Genomic DNA, 10,146 nt, shown 5'->3' with positions numbered 1-10,146 from the left:
GAGAGATGTAATAAGCTAGGACATGTATTTCCTGCAAGCACTGAAGCACATATTTTCTGACACATCAGGGCTGCAGTGCAAAGAAGCTTCATGCTAACAAAAAGTTTGCAGCAGATAATTTCTCCCTGTGACCCTGGTGCGGAGTGCAGGCACATTCTGTGCCACTTTTTCAACTCCACGTACATCGGATGGGAATAAGGGAGCATTTGATGACTTCCCTGGGGATTCCATCCTGATGGAGTTTATCTTCCAGTTTATAAGCCTGATATATTGGATGAGTTTTTATATAGGCCATTCCAAGCCCTTTAAATCAGGGTGCCATACCAGAAGGATGGGGTCCACATCTTTCCAATTCTAAAAACAAGAAGGCATCATATTTGGTGTGTAAGAACTCTTGGTCCCTGCAGTCAGTAACTGCTGACTCAAAGCATGAATGAGAAGTAGCCCTTTCCAAACAAATATGAACAGAAGTTTTATTTTAATTCTTTGTGCCGATTCTGTGTCTCCTGCAGGTGGGTAAAGACAGCCTATGTATGCACATCTGTGCAGTGGGAGCAAGGAATGCCTAGCCATGGGCAGGCATTCCTTGGAGAGGTTGTGCCTTGGGGAAGACTACTAATTCTCATACCAAACCTCTCTGAGACATCCCCTGGCAGGGTGAGTCTTCACAGTGTCTCACAAACAGTTCTGGGTGACCCTGGGCTGTGAAAGGAAGGTGCCTTTCTGTACATGGCTCAGCTGAGCCCTACTTCCCTGTTAGGTTGTTGACCTTGCTCTGGGAAGGGATAGGTGGCAGCTTCCTTCACTTCTGTGAGTGCAGAGCCTGCAGTTGTGCCTCCTTTGCAGGAAGGGAATGCACCAGGGGTTGGTGCCTCTCCCAGCTCCTCTGCCTCTCTTCACCTGGGCTCCAGGACAGTCACTCGAGGGCCATTCCCGCTATGGGCCCCAGGATTTGCTTCCATCACTGTGCTCTGAGCACAGAGGTGCTGTATTTGTGCATGCCAAGGAATTATAGTTATGCATTACAGCAGATGTTTTATGGTAGTTCTGTAATTAGCACTCGGCACTATTATGCCAGAGGCACAGATTTGATCTCTTGCTCTCTGAGCTGGCAGGGGATGGGAGCACTGCTTGGGCAGTGTGCAAAACCCCAGATGGGCAGGGAAAAGGAATATTCTTCCATTGCTCTGCAGTGGCCCTTATAGCTAATGACGATGGTCTTTTGTGCTCTTATGCCTTTCATTTAAGGATCTCCGAGTGCTCTGCAAGCATTAAGCAAGACATTCTGTTCCCCAGTGGAACAGCCAGTGTGGGGAACAGGGGGATCTCTCCATCAATTACCTCTGGGCCATAACACAGCAGCTGTCCAGCAGGGTACAGCAGAATTACTCAATATTTTAGGATGGACAGCAAACAATACAGCTTTCAATTAAAACCACAGGGAAAATTGAGGTAGGAAGAATGCACTTAGGAACTTGCACTCAGCCAGAGCATTTGGGCCAGTGTTTCTATTTTGAGGCCAAATTGCTGGGTTTCTTAATCCAAACACATCTTGCATCAGCAGCAGCCCCTCCCAGCCTCTGACACGATGATGGGTCTTTGGCTTAGTGATTCAGGGAGAAAAGTGCCATTCCCTGCCTGATCAGGGGCCCACAGACTGGCAGTGGGAATTTCAAAAGGGCCAGACAAATGATCTGACTCCACCACTCAGAAATCAAGACTTGCATCAGCAAATGTGGATTAAGGCCCTTGTGCTGCAGCCATCACGTTGAGCTTCCAGCCCCATTTAGCAGCTCCTCACAGGACACAGTTTGCATTTCATTCGATTTTTGTTGGCTTCCTCTACTGCTTCCTTCACACTATTTAGGCCTACAATATACTTAGAAGTGTTTTTCATCTCACATGTTCAGCAGCGTTTCCTTGGTAAATTCATAAAACTCAAAGATGTTCATTAAATTTGCTCGGCTAAAAGATCTGTGAGAGGGTTTTTGATTCACCCTTTCTTTCATTTATCACTTTCTCTCATCTCTTACATGTCTGTCTTCATTTCTCTCCTTATTTCTATTTCTTGTATAGATTATTTTATTGTGATTAGTTATACTCTTATGTTTTAGCCATAGGTCAAATATAATTATTCTTTGCTTTCATCTGGGATCAATGCAGAGACATACATTTTATACCTGTAATGTTTTTTTCTCCTATATTACAGATTTTGTGGCTGTGTTGATGTAACCATTCATGTTGAACTGTTTAGTGATTCAGGACTTTTAGGGGCTATTTTTTTATTTCTGCAGGATTTTTTTTTTAATGTAACACTTGGATGTACACCTTCACTTTTATGTTGGTACTGTGTGCTACAAATGCCAGTGTTGATTCTTTGTTGTTCTCTGCTGTTCAACAAGTGCAGCAGCTGCAAGCAGGTTGGTATTTCCATCTCAAATGCTTGAAATCCAATACAAACTGTAGATTGAAAAGCCACTGTATTATCATTTATTTAGCTAAGTTGTTGACTACTTCTCCAGAAACAATCAGCAATCAGAGGACATTGCAGAATTTGAGTCCGGGAACTCTGAATGCTAAATGACAAATGTAGCCATTCAGCACAGCACATCAGAATTGTATTACCACTGGCTACCACCAAATTTTCCTCCTGCGTGTATAAAGCCTGGTGAGGTGATCCAAATTGTCCATGCTTGATTTGTTTTGATTATAATATGAACTAATATCAGGCTTGTTGTCTTCTGAAATAGCCTCGTTGTCTTCAATGCAAAGTGATGATGCTGTAGCATTTCCTTTCTTTGGCGTCTCGCTTGCTAGCACTGTGGTCTGGTGAAAACAGAACACAGATGCTTTCTTTGCACATGGATGATTTGGGAATAACTCCATTGGAACCTCATGTCAGTTGTAGATCAGCAATTGTACCAACAGCAAAAGTCCCTCTGCCAGGTTCTTCTGCCAAAAAAAAAAAAAGCCACTGTGATATTTTAACCTTTCCTTTCTGTAGGTTTCCAGTCAGCTGGTGAAATCAGAGATATTTTTCCACCTTTTCTGCATGTTGTCACAAATGTATTTCTCAGTCAGGGAACATGAAATTGTAAAATCACAGTACCAACATATTTTTACTCTGTAGCTCTGCTCTTAGCAATATTTGTACCATTACCTGGCAAAATTTTCCTGCCTTACTTTCAAGAAAATGTCTGTACACCCCTCTGAATGCAGCCACCTTTCATTCTCTTGTCTACATTTTCATGTTATTTTTCCTGCAAAGCAGTAAAAGCGCAGCAAGATCTCAAAGTGCTGCTTGAGATACTGTGATACAAAATACGCAGATGATTGAGGGTATCCCATTAATTCTTTCTGCTATTTCCCACTGAAAAGTAACCATCTAATCAATACAAAATCTGCACGTTTATCCATTGATCATACTGTGTAGGGCAAACTGTGCTCTGGTGGACAGTAGTTGCTCTCCTCTCATGTGTTCTGTTCATGATGCCTAAGGCATCAATGTTCCCTGTGCAATGGAAATGAAGTGACTGTACTTGGAGCACCTTTTTCCTTCCTTCATTGCCACACATCGTGGTTAGCTGGCTGCACAGCTCTGTACATAAATACTGTATCTAATTGCCTCATGCTGTTATGCATCACGCAGATATCTGTGCACAGAAGACACACCTAGGCAAGTTTAAGTGTTGTCTCGTTTCCATGGATGGTGGATCATTTCCAAGAGAATGCTTGCTGCTGTTGGAGCTTCACCAATCCGGAAAAATTACTGACATTTTCTTTGGTGGCTCTGTTAAAAGGGATAAGAACAGTAACTTTTGGGAGAAAGATTTCCCCTACTGTGCTGTGAGGGTCTGATCCAGCTTTCAGGGTCCTGGCACAGAGGCACAGCATTTGTAGAGGCTGATGGGCTGGGCTTGGTGAGCAGCAGCTCATCAGCCCCCCACAGGGGCCTGTCCTGCAGGTGGGCTGGCACCTTGCTCTTATTCTTGTCCTAGAGATTAAGGAGTCATTTTGGGTTTCTGGGTGCTATATATAGATATTAAAGGCTGCCAATGGTCCCTGGCAAGCACAAATGATTTGATTTCTTGTCAATACTCAGGGAATTTCAATATATTGATCCGTATAACTCGTGGCCCTCATGGGCTCCGGCCTGTCCTGCAGGTGGGCTGGCACCTTGCTCTTATTCTTGTCCTAGAGATTAAGGAGTCATTTTGGGTTTCTGGGTGCTATATATAGATATTAAAGGCTGCCAATGGTCCCTGGCAAGCACAAATGATTTGATTTCTTGTCAATACTTAGGGAATTTCAATATATTGATCTGTATAACTCGTGGCCCTCATGGGCTCTGCTGAGTGAAAGTGGGCCATGCTCCACAGAGAGAAACTGAGCTGTTTTGTTCAAGAGTGTGATTGCTATATAAATATATGTATCTAATGCTCCTTTGGTTCTACCTTTGACATGCTGCAAAGAAGGCAGCATGCAAATTGCAAATATTGCTGACTTGTAATAAAATGACTTCCTTTGGCAGCATCAAGAGCAAGATAAGTAAGGGTTAAACAGCATAAAGACAGTTTTATCCCTTCTTTCAAGTTACCCATGTATTTGATTTCTTTTGTGTTATTCTTTCATTTCCTTCCATGATTATTTATATCTGGCTTAGAAGGCAGAGCTTCAGTGTTCTGGGCATTGGACAAACACAGAACAAAGGCAGAGCCCCTGTGACAGAGACTTTGCTTTTTTTCATCAGTTTGTTGTAGCTTCTCATGGAAAGGCTGCCTTTTGACAGCTATAGACAAAGTACGTGTGCACCTGGAAATTAATGGAAACTTATGTTGTTCCCACCCCCTATTTCAGCTCTCACCAAAATAATTTGCTTTAACTTTGGCTATAAAGAGAAGAAACTTTCTTGGCATTTTTCAAATTCAATTACACAGGATATTTCATTCTCTTGTTTGCTTTTAGAAGGAAATAATTAGCAGCCATTTCTGTTTTCCACATGGATCTCAGTATTCTGCAAGGAAGATGACATTATACCTGGGTAAACAGCAAAGTGATTATCAAAACAAAGTCAAATAAAACCAAGGAGGCTTTCCTTTGCCTTCAGAAACTCTTGGTACTCTGCAGCAGCATTTCATGTGTAACTGAATCTTTTCTTCTCAGATTAATTTCTGTTATTGCACATGTGGCTAAATATAGAACAATCAAAGTAGTTTTAGGAGGAGTAATTTATTTACAATAATTTTATTTGCCTTAATTCCCTTGTGATTGCATTGGGTTTAATTTGTGCTAGAGCAGCCTGCATGCAGAAAAATAGCTTTAATGATTTTTCATTATGGAGATTGTACAGTGTGCTTTGTTCTCTGGAATTTGGCAACAACCGTTCCTCTTCTTCCTGAGGTCAGAGTGATTTGAGCTTGAACTAGCTATCTAGAGAGATCTGATAAAGAAATTTCATCTGTGTGGGTGCTGGCCAGCACTGAACAGAACCCTGGGTTTCAACAGAGACTAATCTTAACTCAGGAGGGAAAATTCAGGAGGGTAAAAGCAATCTGCTCTTTGGTGACAGATCGCTGACAATTTGCTTCCACTGGCCACCTCTCTCTTCCTGCCTAAACTGTCAGAGTGCCATGGAAGAAAAAGCCCTTTGTGCCTGCCTGCAGAAAGTGACTGTCATCACCATTATGAATGGTATTTTACATAGGGCTTGTAAAGATCAGCAATTACTTCATCCTTCCTGCCTCCTCTTTGTGCCGGTTTCTCTTCGTGCTGCACCCAGCTGAGGTTTGGGCCAAAGCACATCTGCTTCCCTGTCGAGCAAGTACCTCTAAGAGTTTGCCTTGTACTCCAGCTCCTTCTTTCTACTCATCTTCCCAAATTTGTGGGGGAAAACAGCTTCCCCTTCTCTCCCTGTGGGTTGGGACCAAGATTTGTAGCTCTGTTTTTGACTTGGAGCCCTAACTCAGGCTGAGGTGCGGCTGTAGTTGCTGCCCGTGGCTGCTTCAACCCCCAGGAATTCTCGCTGGGATGGGCGAGATGATGGGTGGGAGATGTGACAACGGGTGCGTTTGGGGAGGACAGAGGGGTGGAAAAGGAAGGGTGTATTAAGGGGTGTTGTGAATGACAGTAAGGGCATAAAAGTTGGATGGTACCCCAAGTGATGTGAAGGAGCTTGAAAATTGTGATTCCAAACTTGTGGGTTTTTTCCTGGATTAAGAGGAAAATAAAATTATTTTTAGAGTGGAAAACTCTAAAAACCCTTGAACTTCCAAAAGTTTTTAGGTGTGATGTTATACTGCCTGTGTGGGGCCAGGGCCTTATTAAAACTGAAAATCAGCTCCTTGTCTGCTTTGGCTCAGATTTGGGCTCAAACTACATCCTCTCTCAGGCACTGCAGTCTTATGAGTCAGACAGTGTTTAAGAGTTTAATTGGAGGGGCTGCTGTGGTGTGCAAGTGTAGCTGGAGCTCAACAAAGGTGCGTGCCTACAGGGAAAAGGTGAGCTCTAGATGGAGCAAATTTCTCTGGTGAGGTGTCATGATAGATCTGGGAAACAGAATATTGGTGAATCCAGTCCAAAATGAAAGGGCATGGTTTGAATCAAATTGTCTCCAAAGTCTTCCTTTCTTCCTTCCATCCTGAAATAGGAAACATAAAACATAATGAAGATTTTCCTGTATAAAGCATCTGGCTTAGGCAAGACACTTTGATTTCCATTGAATAGCTTTGTCACATTAAAATTCTCAGTCCCTGCTAGTCAGTGAGTCAGACAAGTGAGGGCAATAGGGGTGAGTCAGGGGTTTTATGACACAGCACTGAGTGAAGATTGATGTGATGAAGGTACCTCTGGTGTGGGTGAAATGGGTGTTAAAATCACGTTGCGTAGACAAAGCTTGTTATGAGAGGGATGTCTGTCCCAGAGACACCAGGAATGGATTTTTCTATAGGAAAGACAGTCCGTGTGAACAGCCAGCAAAGATTTTGACTGCTCATATTTTTTAGTGGCTCCTTCCCACACTTAATTTAAACCTCATGAATTTTAAGTTAATGACTTTTCTTGTTTTCAAGAAATAATTTAATTTGTGGGTGATTTTTTTAAATTAAAAAAAAAAAAACATAGCCAGTATATTTACAGTTAGTCGATGGAGAACCTCTCAGTTACCTGAACAAATTGTTTCCTGGGTTCTGTGTATTACAAAGAGAAAGTATTAAAAGCTCAGATTATCATACGAATTTAATAAAAATCTTACAAATTGGAAAGCAGCGCATTACTAAGCCAGAGGATAGGAAATCCTTTGATTGCACCTTTGGGTGCAATTCCTGCAGATAAGAAAAGTGGGATCTTATCATCAGTCAGGCTATTTACCTATGAGAGTCAGGGTTTCACTGATGCTTCATGTTTTTCTGCTATTATAGTAAATAGATTTTGCATTATTTTCCCCATATTTAAATTTAATCTCTTTATGCTTTCTGTATTCTATCCAGTGTATGATATTTATCTCATTTCCTTTTTAATTATTTGAACAATTGTCCTTCTAAATATTCTTGATGTTATTGTTTTTAATTTCTTTGGAGTTGTTTGATGTTGGTGTCCATGTTCTTTACTGGTCATTTCCAAGGAGATAATTAGTTTCAGTCTCTTGCAAATTTTCTGGATTTTTCTTACTAATTTGTAATACAAGCATGATTATTTTTAAAGTGTTTCATGAGACTAATTATTTTTTTTAATTTGCAAAATAAATTACTGTTCACATTTATAAAATACCTTGACAACCTCTCTGAAATAAGGGTGAACATATTGTGGAATCTGGAGGAGGAAAGAGGTCATCCTTAACACCCTCAGAACTGGTAAATTTGTTTGCTAGAGAGCAGCACTAAAACAAATTTCACTGTGCATCTTTTTTAAAAAGAGGGAAGGATTTTAGAGCAGCAAAAAACATGTTTTGTATGTACTTAGCACGTGAGGAAATTTGGTGACACTCTTTGGCCTAAGACAAGTTTTTATTTTCTGTTCTATGGTGCACAAGCCCTGGTTGTAATACAGGTGCTGCTGAGATAAATGTTCGTGTCCTTTGAGACATGAGCCTGAGGACACACATCTGCTGTCACAAGTGGCTTCTGTACAAGCAAACCCCAAAGTTCCAGGGGGTGGGGATTTCTGTGTGTCCTGTCCAGTTCCCAGAGGCAGAGCAGCTTTGTCCCCTGGGCACAATGCCTGGGGCAGTAATCGATGGCCGCTGTGCTTGAGCTGGTGTGTCCAGTCTGGCTTGTGCCATTTGGGGTTACTGCCACCAGCAGGTGACAATTCCAAGGTCTTCACACCACACTTTGCTGGGGGGTGTTCACAGGAGAAGGGTGCAAAGGTCCTTCACAACTGTGCAGAGGGGCAGGAACTCTGTCTCTGCTAGACAGGATTTCATCCCTTGCCATTTCTCAATGCTTAGTATTTCCAGTGCCTGCAGTTGCTTCCTAAAGCAAGTAACACAGTTTCCTCAGGGAATATTGACTCCGGGTCTAAAGCAAGGTGCAGCATTTTCACTCCCACTCAGCAGGTGATAAACCTAAAGATCTTTAATTCCATGTGGGGTTTGGGTTTCTTTGTTTGTTTGTTGGGGTTTTTTTAACTGACTCCGTGATTTTGGGCAAAGCAGTGAGCTCACTATCCTGAGGTTTTAAGTCTGCAGAACTTAAAGGAGTAATAACAGGCTTCCTAAAGCTTGGGGGATTCTTCTTTCTGAGGAAAGTATGACTATTTTATGTTGTACCATATTATCTTATAAGTTCTTACTGTTTATTGCAGTAACACCAGGTTTCATGATATTTCATATTCCTTTTCCTCTTAATATTCCAGACACACGGCTGTATAAAAATTTCAACTTTAGCTGAAATAAGTTTCTAGCTCTTCCCCTATACTCAAGAAAGAAAAACCTTGATAAACTCTCTCCCTGAAGACTAGAAGAAAAACTAGGATAGAAATGAAGAGGACCCAACCTCTGCTCATTCTTGAAATTAGTAATTTGCTGGGAGTGTAAGCTGTGGTGTGTGTGTGTGAGGTCTGGCAGCATTACAAACATGAACAGCAAGGTGGGACTGTAAATGTTAAGTATGTGCAGCCAAGCTGATAATTAGAGAGTTCTCAGCAATTTGTCTTCAATTCAGAGGAAACATTTCTTGATCAGAGAGTGTTAACTGAACAAGTTCCAGGAAAGGGAAGCAACATAAAGGATGCTTTTTCCCTCCCTCCTCTTCCTCTGCCTCTCTATCCCCTTGGCATATTGTATCAGAGGTGTTAAGTGCAATGCTTTCTCTCCTTTTTATTGCAACTTTTCATTCTTACTAGCAACTAGAAATTAATAAGCTTAGTTTGCTTTCAGTATTTAAATTTTTTGATATGCTGAGCATTATTTCAAAAGTGCATGCGTGTGACCTTGGCAACCTTGCGAACAGGAAAATACAATGTACCTTCACTTTACTGCAGGTGCCAAAAAAGCAGCTGTAGTAATGTTGGTTTCATAGCATTGCTTTTTTCTTTCCTTTTTTCCCCCCCAACCCTCTGTCTGGATTATATCTCACATGTTTTAGATGAAAATGCATAAAAATACTTCTATCCTTGTATGTTCACTAGTATTTTCATGGTCACACTGTCAACGTAATTGGAAAAATGGAGCAAACAACATCTTGATATTTAACAAAATACTGTAAAAAAAAATAATAATCTTCTGCATACATCATTAAAAAGAAAAGTAGTATAAATGACTTTGAAACATTGCCTTTAAAACATTAAATTAAAGGGACAAATCCCTGTGTGGAATAAACTGAACATGTACCCATTGAAATCAATGGAGCTACACAGGTTTAAAGTAATTTGGTATCTGGCCCTCTATTGGAATGCTAGATTAAGTTGGAATGACGTGTACTTGAAAAGGTACACATTTCATTTGGGAATCTATAATGATCCTAAAAAAGCTGAAATATTCCCCAAAATTTGTGATTTGCACAAACTCCAACCAACTCTGCTTTATATTTTTGCACTGTTTTTACCTGGGAATATATACTTCAAGTAGTTCTCAAAATGACTGAAGCAAATCTGACAATTTATCATAATTGAAAGTGTCTTAGGAAAATGTCTTGGAGGCTCAATTTCCTG

At 41.1% G+C, this 10,146-nt stretch overlaps 1 long non-coding RNA gene across 1 annotated transcript in view; it reads right to left on the bottom strand.

The window, feature by feature from the left end:
• Window positions 1–4,655: 4,655 nt before the first annotated feature.
• Window positions 4,656–10,146, bottom strand: part of LOC108446050 — a 16,470-nt gene continuing 10,979 nt past the window's right edge. Inside the window, exon 3 of the long non-coding RNA XR_001861160.1 lies at window positions 4,656–6,637. This is a non-coding gene — a long non-coding RNA (uncharacterized LOC108446050). The remainder of the gene's footprint in view (window positions 6,638–10,146) is intronic.

The sequence above is a fragment of the Corvus brachyrhynchos genome, unplaced genomic scaffold (assembly GCF_000691975.1).
Source record: "Corvus brachyrhynchos isolate BGI_N302 unplaced genomic scaffold, ASM69197v1 scaffold152, whole genome shotgun sequence".
NCBI lineage: Eukaryota > Metazoa > Chordata > Aves > Passeriformes > Corvidae > Corvus > Corvus brachyrhynchos.
Note: the sequence above shows the minus strand (reverse complement) of the source record. Positions and strands in the feature narration are given on the sequence as shown.